This window comes from Tenrec ecaudatus, chromosome 11 (genome assembly GCF_050624435.1).
Source record: "Tenrec ecaudatus isolate mTenEca1 chromosome 11, mTenEca1.hap1, whole genome shotgun sequence".
Lineage (NCBI taxonomy): Eukaryota > Metazoa > Chordata > Mammalia > Afrosoricida > Tenrecidae > Tenrec > Tenrec ecaudatus.
The window spans coordinates 37,334,335-37,343,614 of record NC_134540.1 but is presented as its reverse complement, the minus strand read 5'-3'; the positions used below and the strand labels follow the sequence as shown (position 1 = coordinate 37,343,614).

The 9,280-nt window shown below is 43.2% G+C and overlaps 1 non-coding gene across 1 annotated transcript; it reads right to left on the bottom strand.

Annotated features, from left to right (window-relative positions):
- Positions 1-8,552: 8,552 nt before the first annotated feature.
- On the bottom strand, positions 8,553-8,657 carry LOC142461930 (U6 spliceosomal RNA). Its single transcript, XR_012787096.1, has one exon. It is a non-coding gene; the product is annotated as a U6 spliceosomal RNA (small nuclear RNA).
- Between the last annotated feature and the right edge of the window lie 623 nt (positions 8,658-9,280).

The window sequence follows — 9,280 nt, the reverse complement described above, 5'->3', positions numbered from 1 at the left end:
AAGGCCCCAGCTTTGGATCACAAACCGAGAGCTCCATTTTGCTTCATAGTTTTTATAGAGTACCTTCCTCAACATTGTCTAAGGCATTCCCCAGAGCCAGAGATCAATCAAAGAGGCAATGCCATCCGTGTAAGGTGTCCTGAGCCCCATGGACTGGGACTTGAATGAGGCTGGACAAACAGAGTGGTGCTGAAAGGTGACTCAAATTGCTTAGATAGTCAAACAAACAGGTGCCATACAGTCCAATGGAACTCATGGGAACCCCATGTGTGACAGAGCAGAATTGTGCCTCATAGAATTTTTAGCAGCTGATTAAAAAATTTTTTTTACAAAGAAATATCAAGGCCTTTCTTCTAAGGCAGTTCTAGATGAGCTCAAATCTCCACCATTTTGATTAGCCATTGAGTGGGTCAACCATTTGCACTCCTTATATAAACACCAACCAAACCAAACCAGTCCCCAAATTGACTGCCATGGAGTGGATGCTGGCTCATAGACACTGTGGTAGTTAAATAATCTCATGTCAACTTGGGGGTATTAAGAGAGAATGGGTGGAGTTTATCTTGTCAATCAGGTCACAGTCTGATGATGCCTCTTTGTGGGCATGGCCTTATCATGAGGATTCTGGGAACTTCCTTATTCCCCGCCCCCCCTCCCCCAGGAAGCAGACCACACACACTTTCTGCTTCACATTCCTGTTGATGAGCCACATGGAAAGCCTTACCAGTGCTGAGATGCTTCCACTGCCACTGGATCCACAAGACTTTTCACCCACTGGCCTGTGATCTTGTATTTGGGCATCATTGCATGTGCTGTGTGTGTTAGTCTGAAGAAGAATTTATAGATTAGTATCAGACAGAGGGGGTAATGTTGGACTTATGGACTTGATCTGGACTGGGCTGGGATGTTTGTTCAGTATATAATCACTCTTCGATATAAAGTTCTCTCTTACACATTTATGAGTGTCTCTGGATTTGTTTCTATAGTCAACCTGGCTTAACACAGAAACCTTATAGGGAAAGCTAGAATTGCCCCTGTGAGTTTCTGAGACTGTCACTGTTTACAGGCATAGAAAGCCCCTGACCTTATAAAACACCTCGCAAACAAATATTTGTGTGGTTTCCACATGCGCCCTAGGCAGGAAGCCTCTGAGGATAACTGTAGTGAAGAAAATATGGATTAAAATTTAAACCAGATTAAAGCAAAGCTTCTCTTCAAAATAGGTGATTTGAGAGTTAAAAAGGTAAATTAGTTCTCATTAATAAGAAATCTGTAAAAATGAGATGGTTTATAAAGATTAAAACAACAACAAAAATCAGGTAATTTCTTATGATAATATTCATCGAAATATAGAGAGCCAAGTCTCCTGTGCAGAGGACTTAACTTGCTTAAACCTTATTCAAGGCTTTTAAATCTTTGGGATGCCTTTTGTGGGCAGCCCCTTTTTAGTCTTCCTTCCTATTGGAGCTGTGGCCACTGTGAACAGGTTGAACAGCTTGAGCTTATTCCTGTACGGAAAATTACCTTCTAAGAGCATTTGTAGAGCTAATCTTGTGTTGGAAGCCCTGCACTTCTGAAAGTCTGCTGGGCTTCTCCCTTTCTGTGGTACTGTGATCCTGGAAGGATCAACTCTTAGTCAAAGATACCAATGGAGATTTTAGAACCTTGGATAAGTGTTCCTCCCTGTGATTATTTATGAGGCATTGACAGTTTGGTGAAGGAATTCTTACCTTCCCTGCTGGAGGTTGAGTCGCCTTTCTTAGGAATGGGCACCAATATGGATCTTTTCCAGTCAGTTGGCCAACGAGCCGGCCTCCAAATCTCCTGGCGTCGATGAGTGAATGCTCCAAGTGCTCCTTCAACTTGCTGGAGCATTTCCATGGTTAGTCCGTCAATCCCCGGGGCCTTGCTTTGGGCTAGTGTATTCAGTGCGGTTTGAACATCTTCCTTCAGCCCCCTTGGTTGCTCATATACTACTTCCTGAAATGGTGGAATGTGTCCGATTTCTTTTCGGTACAGTGACTCTGTGTATTCTTCCCATGCTTTCCATGCATCATTCAATATTTTGCCTACAGAATCTTTCAAGATTACAACTCGGGATTTCGATTTTTTTAAAACAATTCATTAGGGGCTCATACAACTCTTATCACAGTCCATACATATACATACATCAATTGTATAAAGCACATCTATACATTCTTTGCCCTAATCATTTTCTTTTTTTTTCTCCTCTTTTCTTTTTTTTACATTTTATTAGGGACTCATACAACTCTTATCACAATCCATACATTTACATACATCAATTGTATAAAGCACATCCATACATTCCCTGCCCCAATCATTCTCAAAGCATTTGCTCTCCACTTAAGCCCTTTGCAGATTTCGATTTTTTTTCTTGAGTTTTTTTTCAGTTTCAGACACGCTGATCATATTTTCCCTTGTGATTTTCTAATTTCAAGTCCTTGCATATTGAAATGGCACCTAAGGAAAACATTGTTTAAGATAACTCAACAATGGGTGCAGCAATGCATTGAAAGGGAACAGACAGAATTTCAGGCTGGATTCAGAAGAGGAAGTAGAACAAGGAACATCATTGCTGATGTCAGATGGATCTTGGCTGAAAGCAGAGCATACCAGAAAGATGTTTTCTTGTATTTCATTGGCTATGTCAAGGCATTCAACTGTGTGGACCATAATAAACTATGGATTACCTTGAGAAGAGTGGAAATTCCAGACACTTCATTGCGCTCATTCAGAACTTGGACATGGACAAGAGGCAGCTGTGCAAACAAACCAAGGGTTTATAATCGGGAAAGGTGTGCATCAGTGTTGCATCCTCTCGCCATCCATGGCTAAACTGTATGCGGAGAAAATCACCAGAGAAGATGGATTATATGAAGAAGAAGAGTGGCATCAAGATTGGAGGAAGGCTTCTTACCAATATGTGATATGCAGATGACACAACCTTGCTTGCTGAAAGTGAGGAGGACTTGAAGCACTTGCTGCTGAAGATCAAGGACTGTAGCCTTAAGTACGTGTGTTAGTCTGGGTAGACTAGAGAAACAAATTCATAGACACTCAGGTGTGTAAGGGAGAGCTTTATAACAAAGAGCAATTGTATATTAAGAAAACATCCCAGCCCAGCCTAGATCAAGTCCATAAATCTAATGTTAGCCCATATGTCCAATACTAATCTATAAATTCCTCTTCAGACTCATGCAACACATGCAATTATTCAGAATGCAGGAAGATCACAGGTAACTGGGTGGAAAGTCTTGTAGATCCAGTGGTAGTGGAAGCATCTCAGTGCTGGTGTGGGTCTCCACGTGGCTCCTTCAGACCCAGGGCTCTGGCTCCATCAGCATAGCTCCATGTGGCCGGTCTTCAGGGGTGTCTTGCAGGGAGACAAGCAGAGAGAGTATCTGGCCTCTAGTGAGCTATTTATCTCTCTATCACCTCCAAATGAAGGCATCCATCTGTGACCTGATGGACAGGCTAAACTCCACTCCTTCACTCTTAATAGTCTCAAGTTGATCCCACATTATCTAACTACCACAGTATGGAATACAAGTCAATGTGAAGAAGACAAAAATCCTCACAACTGGACCAATAGGTAGCATCCTGATAAGTGGAGAAAAGGGCAAAGTTGTAAAGGATTTTGTTTTGCTTGGATCCACAATCAATGCTCATAGAAGCAGCAGCAAAGAGATATGGAGATGAGTTGCATAAAGCAAATCTGCTGCATAAGAACTCTTAAGGATTTTGAAGAACAAAGATGCTATTTTGAGGACTAAGTTCTGCTTGACCCAAGCCATGTGTGGCAGTTACATGATCTCAACTTGAGTGAAGGGGTGGAGCCTAGCTTATCAATCAGGTCATAGCCAGTGGTGCCTCTGGGTGGGCATGGTCTTCGCCTGAGGATTCTGGGAACTCCTGTCTTCCTCCCCGAAGGTGGGACACATGCTTTCCCTGCAACACATTGCTGTTGGCAAGCCACATGGAGTTATGCTGTTGGAGCCAGAGTCCTGGAGCTGGAGGAGCCATGTGGAGACCCCTGCCAGTGCCAAGATGCTTCCACTGCCACTGGATCCAAAAGACTTTCCACCCACTGGCCTGTGATCTTCCTGCATTTGGCATCATTGCATGTGTTGCATGAGTCTGAAGAGAAATTGATAGATAGGTTTCAGACGTATGGGCTAATATTGGACTTATGGATTTGATCTGGAGTGGACTGGGCTGTTTCCTCAATATATGATTGCTTTTTTATATAAGCTCTTTCTTATACATATATGAGTCTCTCTGGATTTCTCTAGTCAACCCAGACTAACACACCATGGTATTCTCCATTGCATCATATGCATGTGAAAATGGGGCACTGAATAAGGAAGACCATAGAAAAACAGATGCATTTGAATGGTGGTGCTGGAGAAGAATATTGAAAGTACCATGGACTGCTAAAATGACAAACCCATCAATATTGAAAGATATATTGCCAGAGTTGTCCTTAGAGGCAAGGATGGCGAGACTTCGTCTTACATACTTTGGAAATATTGTCAGGAGAGACCAATCCCTTGAGAAGGACATCATGCTTGGCCAAGTGGAGGGGCAGTGAAAAAGCCGGAAGTCCTTGGCGAGATGGATGGACACGTAGCTGCAACCATGGGCTCAGGCACCGGAACAATTAGGATGATGTGGGACCATCCCATGTTTTGTTCTGTTGTGCATAAGGTTGCTGTTGGTCAGGGCTGAATCAATGGCACCTAACAATAGCAACATACTGAAGATGCAGGTTTAATCCCCAGGAATGCATTTCAAACACAGCTACCCCACCCCCCATCGGTCGCTGGAGGTTTGTTTATTGGTAGTGTAGACCAAGTTTCAACAAAGCTTCATGGCTAAGAAGAAAGGCTTGACAACCTGCTTTTGAAAATCAACCATTGAAAGTCAATCTAGTAAGGAAGCAACAAAGCCCACATGGAAGAAGCACACCAGCCTATGTGATCACAAGGTATCGGCGGGATCAGGTACCCGGCATCAGAAGACCCCAAAAAATCATATTGATGCGAGTGAGGGGGGTTGGAGTGGCGACCCAAAGCCCATCTGTAGACAGTTGGACATCCCCTCACAGAGAACTGAAGGAAGGGACAATCCATCCAGGGTGCAGGATAGCATTGATGAAACACACAACATTCCTCTAGCTCTCTCAGCTTTGTTTTCCTGGGAGGTATTTAGGCTAAGGTAAGAGCACAGGTCACACTGCATTTTCCCCTTAACTTCCACATGGCCTGACCATAAAGAATCATCGGTCATGAAAGCATTTCTCGGTGTAGCACAAAGAGCCCTCAACAGATGCATGTATTTATAAGTGTATCACACTGATATGAGGATACACATATATATCCCATCACGTCCTGCAAGATATTAAGAATTGAGTAAGCAGGGTTCATATATCCCTTTGTATCTATCCCCTAAAAGCTTCTAGAATGTAGTTCAACATTCACCAGCTTTTCCATAGTGCTGGACCACCGGAAACAGCAGTAAGTGGTTATATAAAATGCAGACCTCACTCATTATATAAATTGTAGACCTCACTCATTGTTGTCTCATGCATGAAAGCAAAAGAATACTTTGCCCTAACATGAATATTATAAACAACAAAGGATTGTGTTTTCTTAGATTTAAGTGACTTTAGAAAGATACAGGCAATCATTTATCTTCTACCTACCTACCAAACATCACTGAAATTGGTATAAAATGACTAACTACATTTGTATAGAATAAAACCATTGTCAGAATAATAAGAAAATTACAACATTCCTGGGGCTCTGTGTTTCAGGGAATAGGAAAATTTATACAACAGAAGAAAAGCTGCCCAAATATTCAAATTCCATTAAGACTTGAGAACATCCAGGATGTAGAGAAAAACAGAGAGGAATTTGTTTAAAATGAGCAGGCAAGTCAGGAGCAGAATACCATAAAGTAAGTTATACACAGTCACACATACACACTCCGCACACACGAGCAATTAAGCCTGCAGCATTTGCAAGCAGCTATTTCCCATAGTCCCACAGGGAGAGTGGGATGATTAAAGAGTTTCTCTTGGACAGGCTTCATTGCTCTTTAAAAAGGAGAAAACTCTAGTTAACATCTGGTTGAGATACATTATTGAAATATATTCCAGACATTGCTTTGTTTGGCCAAACAGTTTGATTCCCCCCTCCTTCCCCAATATAATCCCGATCTGCCGAAAGCTTCAATTTTCAGTGGTGAGAGAGCATGAATGACGAGGATATATATCCCCTTTATGAGCACCTTCTCTGTGCCAGGCATGCGTGTGCTGTTCTACATGTCATTTCTAGGAGGGCCACTGGTGTCTGAAAGTGTTAGAAAGGGAGCGGTCCACACAAGGGGACCCCACATGTCTCATTATGAGCTGGAGTTCATTTCATTGACTAGTAACCAACACACTTGTATACATTTTCTTGGGGGTAGACAAACATCATGCCATCTCTAACTTGTCAATATTATCAGAACACATTTCTCCGTGGAAAATATGTATTCACTTAAGTGAGTATAAAAACCTGTATCACTTGGGTTCTCATCAAAAAACAAAAAGTAGAGCAGCAGATATTAAGGGCTCAAGTAGAAGGCAAATGTTTTGAGAATGATGATGGCAACAATTGCACATATGTGCTTGACACAATGGATGGATGGATGGATTGTGATAAGAATTGTACAAGCCCCCAATAAAATGATTTTTAAAGTAGAGAGAGATATTTCAAGCTGAAGGGATTTCATGAAGAATTACTTACAAAGGAGTTCAAAGACTGAGGGACTGCTGCAGTGATCGAAAGAGCAGCCTCAACCCCCAAGTCTGGGAGAATAGGGCAAAAGCTAAGAGGCCATCAGACAGAACTTCAGAGCAGAGGAGACATCCATGTCACCTACTCTATCCAAGCCAGTGTTGGTCCCCTGGGGGCTTACAGTATGTTTGGTGTTGGGAGTGCCTTTGGAAACTAGAGACCAGAACTGTAGCTGTCCAGAAGCTGGAAAACAGGGTCAAAATACCTTCTTCATCCTCCTGCTTTCCGGCCTCCTGAGAGACCTAACAGAAGGTGGATGTCCCGAGGGCGCTCGGGACATGTACTTTTAGTGTCTCAGCTACAGCATCACAGAGCAGATCACAAAACGGTAAGTTTGTAGCTGAAAAATATGATGCAAATAAAATCATTAACCTGTCCTGTCCCCCAAATCCCAAATTCACCGCCATTGACTCTGCTAAGGAGCCCTGGTGGCTTACCGGGTTCCATGTTGGACTCCCAATGGCAAGGTCAACACTTAGAACCCGCCAGTCTCTGCCCCATTGAAGATGGACAGTCGCCGAACCTCACAGCGGCAGTCCTAGGCTGGCCTATAGGCTCTCTGTGAGTCAGAATCAAGCCGAGAACAGTGGGTTGGTTCTCTTGGTATTGCTTGGATTCTGACTCATGCCCACCCTACAGGGCAGAGTAAAAATGTCCCTTTGGGTTTCTGAGGCTGTACATCTTTACCTGAGCAGAGTTTCCTTTTTCTCACTTGGAGTGACAGTGCAATTGCAGCTGCTGGCCTTTGCCATTAAAAAGCCAATATGTAATCCACTACCCCCTGCCCCCGGGCTCCTACGTTAACCAGGGCTGCTGTCCAATTGATTCCGACTCAATGACCCCCTGGACAACAGAACAAAACATGGCCCTGTCCTGCTCCATCCTCACAATTGTTCACATGGTTGAGCCCATTGCTGCAGCCCCGGTGTCCATCCATCACCTTGAAGGGCTTCCTCTTTTTCACGGACCCTCGACTTCACTAAGCCTGATGTTTTTTCCAGGGAGGGGGTCTCCCCGATCACATGTCCAAAGTGTCGGAGATGAAGTCTCAACATCCTCATGTCTAAGGAACACTGGCTGTCCTGCCAAGACAGATGTGTTTGTTCTTTTGGCAGTTCATGGTATTTTCAATATTCTTTGCCAGCACCATAATCCAAATGCATTGATTCTGCTTCAGTCTTCCTTCTTAAATATCCAACTTTGACATGAATATGAGGCTGTGGAAAATGCCATGGTTTGGGTCAGGCGCACCTTAGTCCTTAAAGTGACATCCTTGTTCTGCCCACACTTTCAAGAGGTCTTGTGTAGCAGCAGATCTACCCAATGTTTCACAATACTAAACCCATTTAGTAGATTCATGTTTAAAGTTTTTTCCTGTAAAATTTATTTTTCCCCTAAGATTAAAAGAAAAACAATTTATAATTACTTTATGCTTTGGAGAATTGTGAAAGAAACAGATGCCTCCATTTTCTCCTGGCTGGTGGGGAGAGGGGAAGTCGTTACCAACTCATGTGACCTCACAGGACAGGGTAGAGCTGCTCCTGTGGGTTTCCGGGACTGTAACTCCGCAGGGCAGCAGACAGCCTGTCGGACTCTCACAGAGGTGTTGGTGGTTTAGAACTGTTGACCTTGGGAGCTCAGGCCAATGAATAGCCACTACGCCACCAGGGAGAAGATTGGAAATAGGACCAAAATATGGAACGCTTCTCGAACTTGCATGTCATCTTTGTGCAGGGGCCATGCTCCACTCCTCTGTACCATTCCAATTTTAGTATATGTGCCTCCGAAGGGAGCATGCCTTGGAGTTTTGTGATTGCAAGGTGTGTAGAGTAAGGGTGCATCCAGTCATTTTCAATATTATGAGATAGAAATAGTATATTGGCATTCTATTCTTTCCACGAATTTGAATGGCGCTCCTAAGCTTTTCTTTCTTTGCATTTGGAATTCTGATTCAACTGACAGATATGAAAAATGCAAAAGGACAAGATGAGAGTCTATCACCTTCAAATCCAAGATGTGAGCCTGCCACCTTCACATGCAATAAGGTGGAAAGGCAAGTGAAGCTAGCGGAATTTCAGACCGGAGGACATGGTCGGAGCTTGACTTTTCCTCACAGCGTTGAGCTCTCATTTCCACAGAACTGCAGTGTGCTTACAGCCTTGAGGGCCTGACGCCAGGGGCTTGGGTGGAGAGCAAATGTTTTGAGAATGATGAGGGTAATGAATGTACAAATGTGCTTTACACAATCGATGTATATATGGATTGTGATAAGAGTTGTATGAGCCCCTAATAAAATGATAAATAAGCATGGAAAACATTAAAAAATTTTTACTTTAAATTAATATCATCTAACAATTCCTCCTAACTGTTTTATCACCCAGGGCCTTTCCTCAGGACTTGCTGGACATTACCCTGCT